Consider the following 11,389-nt stretch of genomic DNA (forward strand, 5'->3'; position numbering starts at 1 on the left):
AGTTGTAACATTGCCTCAAGATTCCCAGATTCACCAGCTGGACTGGAGAGGAGATTGACAACTGACCTTTGGACATGCTAGAATAGTATTGGGAATTTCTTTATAATTGAAAAAAACAGCCAATGGGGAGCAAGGTACTCCAGGGGGCGTTTGTGAGGGTGTAGTGCTTTATTTTTTTTTTAGTGCTGACTTATATGATTGCTTTAGTGAGCAAGTGCCAGGTAACTTAAATGCAAAAATGACAAACAGTAACTTTCTTTCAAGTGAAACAAGGAAATAAGTACAGTAAACAATGCAGATATCACTAGGGATCCACAGAAGCGCTGAAAAGTTGCGTTTTAGGTGGAATTAGCTTTTCAGTGAAATAACAAGCATACAAACAAAACTAGATTCAGCAGGCCTGGATCTAGTCTATGCTACAGCAAACAAGGTGTACCAATTACAGTAAGAAATAGTTCAAATATGCAGGCACTATAAGCCTTTAAACAGAAATTCCCAGCTCAGAAGGGCAGAGTCCAGCCTCTTCTCTCACAAGAGTGCAGACCATGAACCTTCTTAATGTAAAATAACTGGCCTGAAGCCCAGGTGCTTAAACCAGAACTAATACACTTTTAGAATAACAGACACTGAGCCCTCAGTCAGCAGTTCCCAACTTAGAAGGATGTAAGCTACCTGTCCTGCCACCACAGTGCAGCCCACAAACCTTCCTAATGTAAAACAACTGGTCTAAAGCCCAAGTGCTTAAACTAAAAGGCTTAGAATAAGTTACACCAAGCAGTAATAAATACAATTGAGTACTTTTAAAATGACGCAAAAGCAAAATAAAGTAGGAAAAACACAAATACAGTAAAAGCAGATCATTTTTTTTTTTTTTTTTTTTTAGTGGAAAGAGAGAAAGGAGTAGCCGAAACTAAGCTGATTGGCCTTCTCAAATGTTCTCCCTGTACTGGGTAGAATGAGGTAATGACACTAGACTGGGAGGGGGGTCCCAGATCAAATTTACACTAGGGGCTGGCAACTGCAAAGCCACCATCTGCAGAAATGTTTCACAGCTGAAAAGCAGCAGTGAGCCTTTAAATGAAAGTTTTAAACAGCTAAAGGAGCCTCTAGAAAAAAAGAGTTTACTGTAACCAGTTATCAGAAACAAACAACCCAACAGATGCTTAATAAATGTGGACAATTTCCAGTTAATACCTCACACACAGTGAAACTAACTAGAAAAATACACAGTACACAAAGTGCTATAAATAACAAAGAAATAAAGAACAAAATAAACAAAAAACAGGATACTTAATGTTATAGATTATAGCTCCGAGTTTCCTCAGTGTCCTTCCTTCGATCAGTTCACTGTGAAAAGGCAGAGCATTCACAACTGAACTTCTTAGGTAACAGAAAGTTGAAACCTGAGACAGCTTTTAAGAAAGAAATCTCAAAAGAACCAATGAGGTGCTTAGTCTAAGCTGTAGTCCAGGTGACCTCAGTCAGCCAATGACCTCAAACAATTCTCTCTCACAGAAATGCCTGATGGCTTTGGCCAAACCAATGTCTCTGAATATGTGCTCAGACACAAAATGCTACAAATATCCCCACTACTTAGAACAAACTGCAGAAATGTTTCACAGCTGAAAAGCAGCAGTGAGCCTTTAAATGAAAGTTTTAAACAGCTAAAGGAGCCTCTAGAAAAAAAGAGTTTACTGTAACCAGTTATCAGAAACAAACAACCCAACAGATGCTTATGTCAATCATTCCCTATTGCAATATAACCAGCTTACTATTTCATTTTTTGTGTTTGTTTTTAATATAAACATAGGCAATTAATTCTTTGGGGGCAGCGGGTACTGAATTTGTAGGTGAAACACTGAAATGTAAAGTTGTTTGCCAGTAGCAACCACTTCATTAGTTACAGATCTCTTTTCTTTAATGTCTGATTATTCACATGACTTTTACTTCTGCAGAGATTGTGTTTATTGACTGATATTGCTGGATTGTAATGAAAGAAGTTTGAGTGGCCTTTTATGGTTGAATTTTTTTCTGGACTGGGAAGTTTTGTCATTATTGGTTCATGCATTTTGTTTCATTGCTTACTGGAAGAAACGTTCCAAAGTGCAACTTTAAAACACATTCTAACAAGTAGTGCTATATTGCACAAAAAAATATAACTAAATGCAATCAGGAAGGTGAATCAAATAACACATACATGTAGGCACGGTCCTAAAAATGTGTGCAAGGAGCTTCTGATTTGAAAACAGCCCAAAGGTAAACTTAAGCCTCCACTGGCTAGATGCATTTTTTGAATGTGGGTTTTAATGCCATTTCAATGAATGTGAGTTTCAAGGGAATAGTAGTTTACAGCTCATGCTAAGTCTGTTTTCATTGTAAGACTATATTGTTTGTTTAGCTAATGGCTATCAGTGTTGATGTTATTTTATTCATTGTAGAAGTAAATAAGAAAACAGTATGGTAACTGGGGAGAAATAGCCAAGTAATGAAACACTGGTATGGCTGGGGAGGGGGCTGGTGCAGGGGCATTAGGGGGGGGGTTGCTACAGGAGGGCCTGCCTAAGCCCCACCCCCCATTTGACCATGATCCGGCTTTGATTCCTAGCATTAAAGGAAACAAAAACAACCATGAAAGAAGTATAACATGACATGACTAAAAGTGTTCCTAATCAAAGTGTATTTCAGGAGAATAGCATGTACAAAAATGTGCACACACATCTAAATGCATTAATGTACCCAGAAATCTACATATGGAACAAGATTTGAGAACTTCTCTCATTTGCACTTAAGCCAGCATATGTACACACCATGAGGTCCAGAAAGAAAACAACCAGAACAAATGTGAGGCCTCATATATGAAGCAGAGTAAATAGTATTGCTAAGCAATCATAAATGATAAATGTTTAATATCAGTGGGATACAACTTGTAGTTGCAAATGTTGCATTAAGTATTTTATTTAATTTTGCTAATTGGCTTAGTGAACCAGTTCATATATCTTTTTTAGCTAAGATCCAGACCATGTAGGCTTTTACTGGAAAACTATTAGTGTTGATATACACTGATAAGCATTCACAGTCCTTTTAATATTAAAGTTTCTCAAAAAAAATATTTTCACAAATAATACATCAACTTTTAACCTTCAGAAATTACCACAAAACAGCAATATATATATATATATATATATATATATATATATATATATATATATTTATATATATATATATATATATATATATATATATATATATATATATATATGTGTGTGTGTGTATGCATATGTGTGTGTGTGTGTGTGTGTGTGTGTGTGTGTGTGTGTGTGTGTGTGTGTGTGTGTGTGTGTGTGTGTGTGTGTGTGTGCATGTATATACTGGCTTAGTGAACTGATTCATGGACCTTTTTAGCAAAGACCTAGGCCATGTAGGCTTTTACAGGAAAACTACTATTAGGGTTTGAGATCCATAATCCTTTTAACATTAAAGTTTCCTTATCAGAAAAACAGTATTTCCACAAAGAATACATCACCTTTTAGCCTTCTAAAATGACCACAAAACAGCAATATATACTGCCAAAAACATGAGAACGTGATCCTTTTTGGAAGCCTGTATAATATGATTGTTAAAGTCCGCTGCTATATCCTTTAACATAAGGAAGCTGAGAGGTATGTCTGTAGTTAGTATTCAGTTTATAGTTTAAAAGAAATGTATGTACATGCACAAGACACACAAGAGACTGACATACCTACAGAAAATCTGCTGAACTTCTGTGGCAACCTGTTTATAGAAAATAAGTTTGTTTTAAGTTTTTCCAATTTTTTTTTTTTTTGCAAACTTCAGTGAAAGTAGAAGCATTTGATAGCTGACTTGTTATACTTGTTTAATATGCAATAAAGACTTTTTGCCACAAGGAGAAAGCTAATGAGCAACACTAAACCTAAATGTGTACATTAGATATGCCTCCTCAAGTTCTTTGGCATTTCAAAAGATAATGCAGAAGCAATGAGGCCTATAATTGAACAGCCAACTAAATCCCTAGAGATTGAAGAAAAACAAATGTGGCTTGATGACAGGATAATTTCCAGCAAGCTGTTGCACAGTCTTTTTTATATAATTTCTCATTGCTAAAAACAGACACATGGTATTACCTAGCTCTTCTAATGACCTCATATCTTTATTTCTGAGGAAAAGGACACACACTTTAGTTACTTTGTTAATTATTGCATGACTTGTCACTTACTAGTTATTAAAAGTAGCAGTTCAGCAATTATGTTAGTAACAATATTTAACAATAGTTACCTAGATGACAATCCAGATTCTTGTTTCTTAACATTAAAATACTGTACTACTATAGATGTGGGAAAGGAACAGAGTAGGGAAACATTGTATCCAATGTAACAACCTCAGCACAAGCAAACAGTGAAAAGAAATAAATCAGAAATATGAAAAGTGTCCTTTTGCTGGAGAAAGCTGTATGCAATTCTTAGTTATAATAGTAGGTAATATTATTATTCTAAATGTGGATAAAAAAGTATGCTGTAGGTACAAAGAAAATCAATTTGCAGAATTGGCACTCTCCTGGCAAATGTAATATGGTAAATGAGGCTTGACAGGAGTTTTGTGTAATGTAATTCTCATTTCATGTAAACTGCAGTTTATTTAGTTACACAAGTATTCAATATCATTGGCAAAAGGAAGTAACGGCAGATAAAGAATTGTTGACATTCTAAGACAGAGACCTGAAAACTGATCAAAATAGTTATTTAGTCTTGCAATGGCTTAATATGAGTAATCTCATATTATACAAAACATTAATTGCAAAGGAAATATGTAACCATTCACAATACACAAGCTCATTATAGCAGCATTCCAAGATAATCATTTTCCTTGTCAAGCCCTCTGCATGTCCTAATGGGGGAACAAACTCCATACATCCACTTTTTATATACTCCAACTTTGAGAGTACACAAACTGTTGAGTAGAGGAAAAGTGTACAAAAGACATACATCTCTATATTTTCTCTCTGTTTTAAGTTCAACAAACCACAAAAAAGCACATTAAGTAGAGTTTTTTTTTTATTTTTTTTATTTCGTGTTTCCGAAATCTCAATCATATGGTCTTGACTATATGAATTTCAAGTTTCTGAAAACTCAATGAAGTCATTATAAACCCTGGTGAGAACAGTTTTTTCTAAAGAACCCCCATCAAGCCAGAATTTACTAAACAAGACATTCGAAATGAGAAAAAATATACTTTATTTAGAATTAAGTTGCTAACCTAGGTCTTCAGCAACATTGAATCTCACTGTATTAAGTTAATTTCTAAATATATTTTTTCATGGAATAACTATTTTTCTTAACAAAAAAAAAAAGAAAGTATTCTTGTTTAATTCTATAATTGCTTTAGTCAAAATTTGTCTGTATGTATTTGAAGTTTGCCACCATCTGATAACTCTTCGTTTATGCACTCGTTATCAGTGGCGGCTGGTGACTTCAAATCAAAGGGGGGCTGCAGGAGATAGCCAAATGGGTGGGTTCAATGGGAAGGGGTGCGGACAACTAGAAAGGGGAGGAGCTATGCTCAAAACCACAAAAATTAAACTTTAAATATGCTGCCCAGGGTGCCAAACCCTCATTATGAGAGTCCAATCAAGACAAATGAAGTGTAAAAGAATAAAAATATTTCAATGCATCGGCTGCTTGACAGCTTACTTAATATCTAGATGGAAACAAAAAGGTTGTGAGGCATGAAAAAATAAATTGCTTTTTAAATACATTACTGGAATGCCAGTCAAAATCAAGTATAAGAAAAACATGCAGCACTCAACTCAAACCGCTTCTCCTTGCACTGCATTATAATTTATATTCAGCTTTATTAAAGTACCAAGTAACATTTATATTCAGCTTTATTAAAGTACCAAGTAACATGCTGAAAGTAGCAATCTCTGTGATGCCCTCACTTGTAAAAATGTTTCTCCAAAAAAAGACCTGCTGCCTGACATCTACTTGTTTCACGGGGAAAACATGATCAAAGTAAAAAACGAAAAGCAAACAAGATCAAGGTACATTGCTTAAAGGATTACTGTACAGGTTATGGACCACACATGAATGGCATTCTGTTTAGTTTACGGGTAAAGCCCTCAGAGATCACTGGAAGTCTCCAGCAAGTGTAATGAGCTTCTTAAAATAATGTAATCCTGTCCTTTATTACAAATACTGTCTTATGCATTTCAGTACCCAACGCTTATACATTATCTAGTTAAGTATTCTCTGCATGGCAACAGAAAGGCTTCAATGTTGGCAATTCTTTAACAGTATGCCTAAAGCTTACTTGCATGTTATGATCTCAGACAAGCTTACCTGATGGTCATTAAAGCATTGCTGCTTAAAACACAGAACAACAGGCACTTTGAGTAATCAGCATAAATCAACAGTACAAAAATGACAGAAACCAGACCATTCTGCAAAATCAAGAACAGATGAAAAGCCACTGTAGTACTTGTGTCTACCTTGGATGGGGGGATACCCTGCACATTTGCACTGCATGGGGCGATACCCTGCACATTTACACTGCACAGCTGCTCCTTGCCTTGCTTGGACACATCCAGAGTCACTACATGGGGGAGTGGGGTGCAACAAGTATGTCACAATTTGAAATGTCTCTGGCTGACTGATGGCCCCGACACCTTTGTCATACCTCACCATCAGAGCAAAGCCATACATAGAAGTGGGACAAAGGCCCAAAAATAAGGACAATTTTTAAATATTGCTCTTATAAACTTAGAAAGATAATAGAATAGTAGGTCTTGTATTAGTATGAATTTTCTGAAGGATATGAAATCTGAAACTCAGATGTCTGTCATTTTCTAACTTCAGTCTTTAATGATTTGCCACTAATTTGCCAAAAAACAATTTTATGAAGAATGGACCAAAAATGTGATGCAAAAATATAAAATAGCCACACAATACAGCTGGGAACCTGTCAAAGAAGGGACTTTTTTTAATAGTACTGCTAACTTGAACAGCTGACAAAATAAAAGAATCTACATGCATTTCTGAAATAAAAGTAATCTATAACTGATTATTACAGTTATTTCTAAATTGTAAACCCTCCATGTTTTCTTCCAAAATTGCTATTTTGCGGAGGGATTATTAGGGGAAGAGCAACATTTTGAGCCAAATTCAGGGACAGTTGAGAGGTCTGGCTATGCCTAATTCTATAAAGCAATTTATTTGCATGTACCTCTCAACCTGTTAATGCAATAAATCTGGACAAGGCCAAATATATTGGGAGTACATAAACAGTACTAAAAATTGCTCTTGTATAAACTGAGACAGTTGATAGAACAGGTCTTACATCAGCATGCATTTTTCTGAAGGTTATGAAGTCTGAAACTCATTAGTGACTTAATTCCTAAATTATTTTCCAGAAAACCACAAATATTATGAGGAACAAACCAAAAATAATAAGCAAATTCTATTCATTCTGTGAAAATCTGGACACTTGGGAGGTATAGTTCAGCTGGGGCTGTCTTTGAGTTTACCACCCTTCCCCATCACAAAATCATGGTCGAATGGAGCCCTACCCCCTGCAGCCATTCCAAAGATACATTACTTGGCTATTTCACTCCATTTACCATAAACACTAATGTGCATACTGCTTTACTTCTATGATGATCTGGATTTCATTTGAAAGTTTTGTTTTGCATTTTACAGCACAAACAGTATGACATCTGCTAAACAAAGCACTGCAGTCTCACAATGAAAACAGGCTTAGCATTAAACTTCTTTGCCCTTGAAATGCACATTCATTGTAACAGCATTGAAACCCACATTCAAAGAAAATATATTTTGCCAGTGGCAGATAAAGATTAACTTTGGGCTGTTTTCAAATCATAGGCCCCTTGCACATGAAACATACATGTGTTCTATGATACACCTTCCTGATTCTACTAAATTCTATTCCTTGTACAATACAGTACAGTTGTTAGACAGGACGTCATTTTAAATTTGTTTTGAACATTTTTCCAGTAAACAATTAAACAAAATGCATGCACCAATGACAAACTACCCAATTCAGAACATATCCATCATAAAAGTCTACTCAACCTTCTACAGTCCACCAGTATCAGTAAATATGCACAATCTCTGAAGTAGTAAAAGTCATCTAAATAATTCCACATTAAAGAAATCTGTAACAATGAAGAGGTTGCTGCTAGCAAACAACTTTATATGTCACTGTTTATTCATCTACAAATAAAGTGCCTGTTGCCCTTGAGGAATAAACTTCCTATGTTGCATGCATTAAAAAAAATAAGCTAGTAATATCGCAATAGAGACTGTATGGCAAACTGATAACAGGTTCACAGTTACTACTCTAGGTATCTTTGCCGAAAAGATTGCAGCATCCACCCACTTTACAACACAGTACAGTATCAGCAATGCATCTATCTATTGTGGGAGTAGAATCCACAGCCTTCTGCAGCAAAAGCAAGTACACTACCTGTTGTGCTATTAATGCAAGCAGACTCAGAATAAGCAGCACTAAAGTTTCATTCCCCTGCAGCTCTCAGCTCCTTGTAAAAATCTACTCGACACACAGTTGTATCTCTGAACTTTGCAGCACAAGAAATCTGGAAAAAGACAACATTTATTGGGGGGGGGGACAACCAGGGACACATTTTAAACATTGCTTGTATAATGTTGGAAACTTGCTAGAATAAAATGCTGTGTTACCACCATACATTTCACTGCCACTTCTTTAACCCAGGGGACCCTGAACAAAACAGTCAGAGAAACATACCACTATGTCAAATCAACTGTTTTGTAAAAGAGAGGAAGACAAACTTAAATGGCTACCATTTAGTGAATTCAGTTCTCAGCATAGCTGTCAACCTCTTTGCACAAAACACCTGAACAAAGCCAATAATGGGGGGGGGGATACAGCCCCCAAACATTCAGTGAATTCATTCTCACTATAGCTCTCAACCTCTTAGAAAAACACATGTGGACAAAGCCAGTAATGGGGAGGGAATACAGCTCCCAAACATTCAATGAATACAATTCTCACCATAGATAACTCTCAACCTTAGCACAAATACCTGGACAAAGCCAATAATGGGGGAATACAGTCCCAAAAATAGGGACAAATTTCAAATATTCATGTTATAAACATTGACAACTGCTAGAACAGTTTTGTGTTACCATGTACTTACTGAAGAATATGAAGTCTGAAATTCAAATGCCTGTTATTTTTTAAACTTTTAACCAGGAAACTAGTCTGACTTGGAACAAAAGACCATTTTCAGCAAAGCAGAGATTAATGCCAATCACATCTTTGTCAGATGAGAGAACATGCAGACACCACACAGAAGGCACTCTAGTCAAGAATCAAACCAGAGAACCTGTAGCTGTTAGGCAACAATGCTACCAGTGCACCACTACACTACAGATTTTGCAAGGAAAAAATGTAGATATAGAAACCACAGTTTTTATGAGGAACAGAAAAAATATGAGGCAAAAATCTGCAAGTCTTTTTTTAGAAATGGTGGTGGATAGGGAATTCAGGTTCTTGCCACCTGCATCCAAGGTACAGGGTTCAAGCCTAAGTATCTCTATCCACCACCATTTGCTTTCTCTAGCCACCAGTATATAGTAACTGGGGCATGTTATACACACACACACACACACCAAATCCCTCCAGCCAGCCAGCAAAATGACCCGACCAAACAGCAAATCCCTCCAGCCAGCAAAACAACCTGAAGCCACACTCATAGGTTCATAGATTAGTACTAAGTTAACTGCCTTTGCGAGCAATTTTAAACCTAGCCAATTATCCCCTGTGAGATTCAAACCTTGTACATTGTTTGTAAGGCAAACACCTTAACCACCCTCCCAACCACACTACCAGTTATGCATTGTTATTATTCTGACAAAAGTCTGCTGTTCATCAGTCACCAACAAGCACCTAAAGGCACCCTAAGTACATATTAGTTGCAAGAAAGGAATTTAAAAAAATGAAATAATGTGTGTTGTAAAAACATGGGATACCAGCTTAACAGATACATATTACCTTGATTAAACACAATTATTTAAATAAAGGATTTTCAAAGAACTCCCAGCAAGATATAACAGTGTGTGACACTGTCTGCAGGCCAATTGTTTATGCTTGTGTATTACATTGATAAAACTGGTCTTAACCACTTGCTGTTTTAGCTGATGCACAATATAACAGACACTGAAATAAATGCACTTGTATTTATACAATGAAGTTGAGTAAATGGTCTTAAATGTTAAAAACTAAGACGCTCACCTGTCATTCAATAATAAGTGAACATACTTACTGATCATTTATACTCTGCAAATACCATATTATAAGCCACAAACTACAATGTCATAAAACGCAGAAAAATATTCTGACTTGATGAAATACTGAAATTAATGATCAGTACATAGCTTTACACTGATAATTCAAGCAGCCGCAACGTAAGTACATTATTTTGGGTTATAGTGGTAACACAATTATTAATCACTAAATTGATACTACTGTGTACAATAAACCTATTCAATTTTCACGGACTGTAAATAATAAAACATTAAATGCAAACTTACAAGACAACTTTATGATGCAGTATGACTAATTTCAGAACCTGTTGCTCTGCAGCATCATGACTATTCATATGATATGCGCTACAGTTCCAATATCATACAACCCCATTCAGCTGCTTAATTCATCACAGTGCCCACATTTTAGATTAAAGCAGGACTATCAACATCAGCTACATGGCAAACTTTATATAGTAGTTACAACAAGACATTAAAAATATAGTCCTAAGAGTTAGTTATAACGACCATAGAATAGGTCACAACAAGTCTGCTTCCCATCGGCAGTTTCCATCCTTTGCAGCTACAGAAGATACCCCACTATCTACCTCAAGCAGATACAGTGAAGAAAATGCTTCCAGTACCTACGAAACATGCAACAGAAACATGATAGGCATCTATAATGGCCTTGAAATTGTGACATACATACTCAGTTTACATGGAGTGTACAAGAGACCATTTCAAACAGCACTTCTACCCTAGGGTAGCAGAAAGTGGCCAAAGTCGCCATTCCATTAGCAGCCGAAAGCTGCGTTTAATGACAAGTCTTACACTTCACAGAAAAATGGACAAATGCAAAAACTCCTGTCATGCCAATATCTCTAGTTTAAGGTACGCAGAGTTAAGAAAACTAAATTATGATTCTTTACAGCAACTACGGGAAAGATTTAAGCCTTTAAGTCCTTTCTACTGCATAGCTTGGCTAGCCCCCCCATCACTCACTTACCTGATGTATGTGTGTTTGACCAAGCAGCAAAATCCAGCCAGCGACCAAACCCTGCTACACCTACCTC

Source organism: Protopterus annectens, chromosome 7.part0 (assembly GCF_019279795.1).
Source record: "Protopterus annectens isolate FY-2018-M chromosome 7.part0, PAN1.0, whole genome shotgun sequence".
NCBI classification, from domain to species: Eukaryota; Metazoa; Chordata; order Ceratodontiformes; family Protopteridae; genus Protopterus; species Protopterus annectens.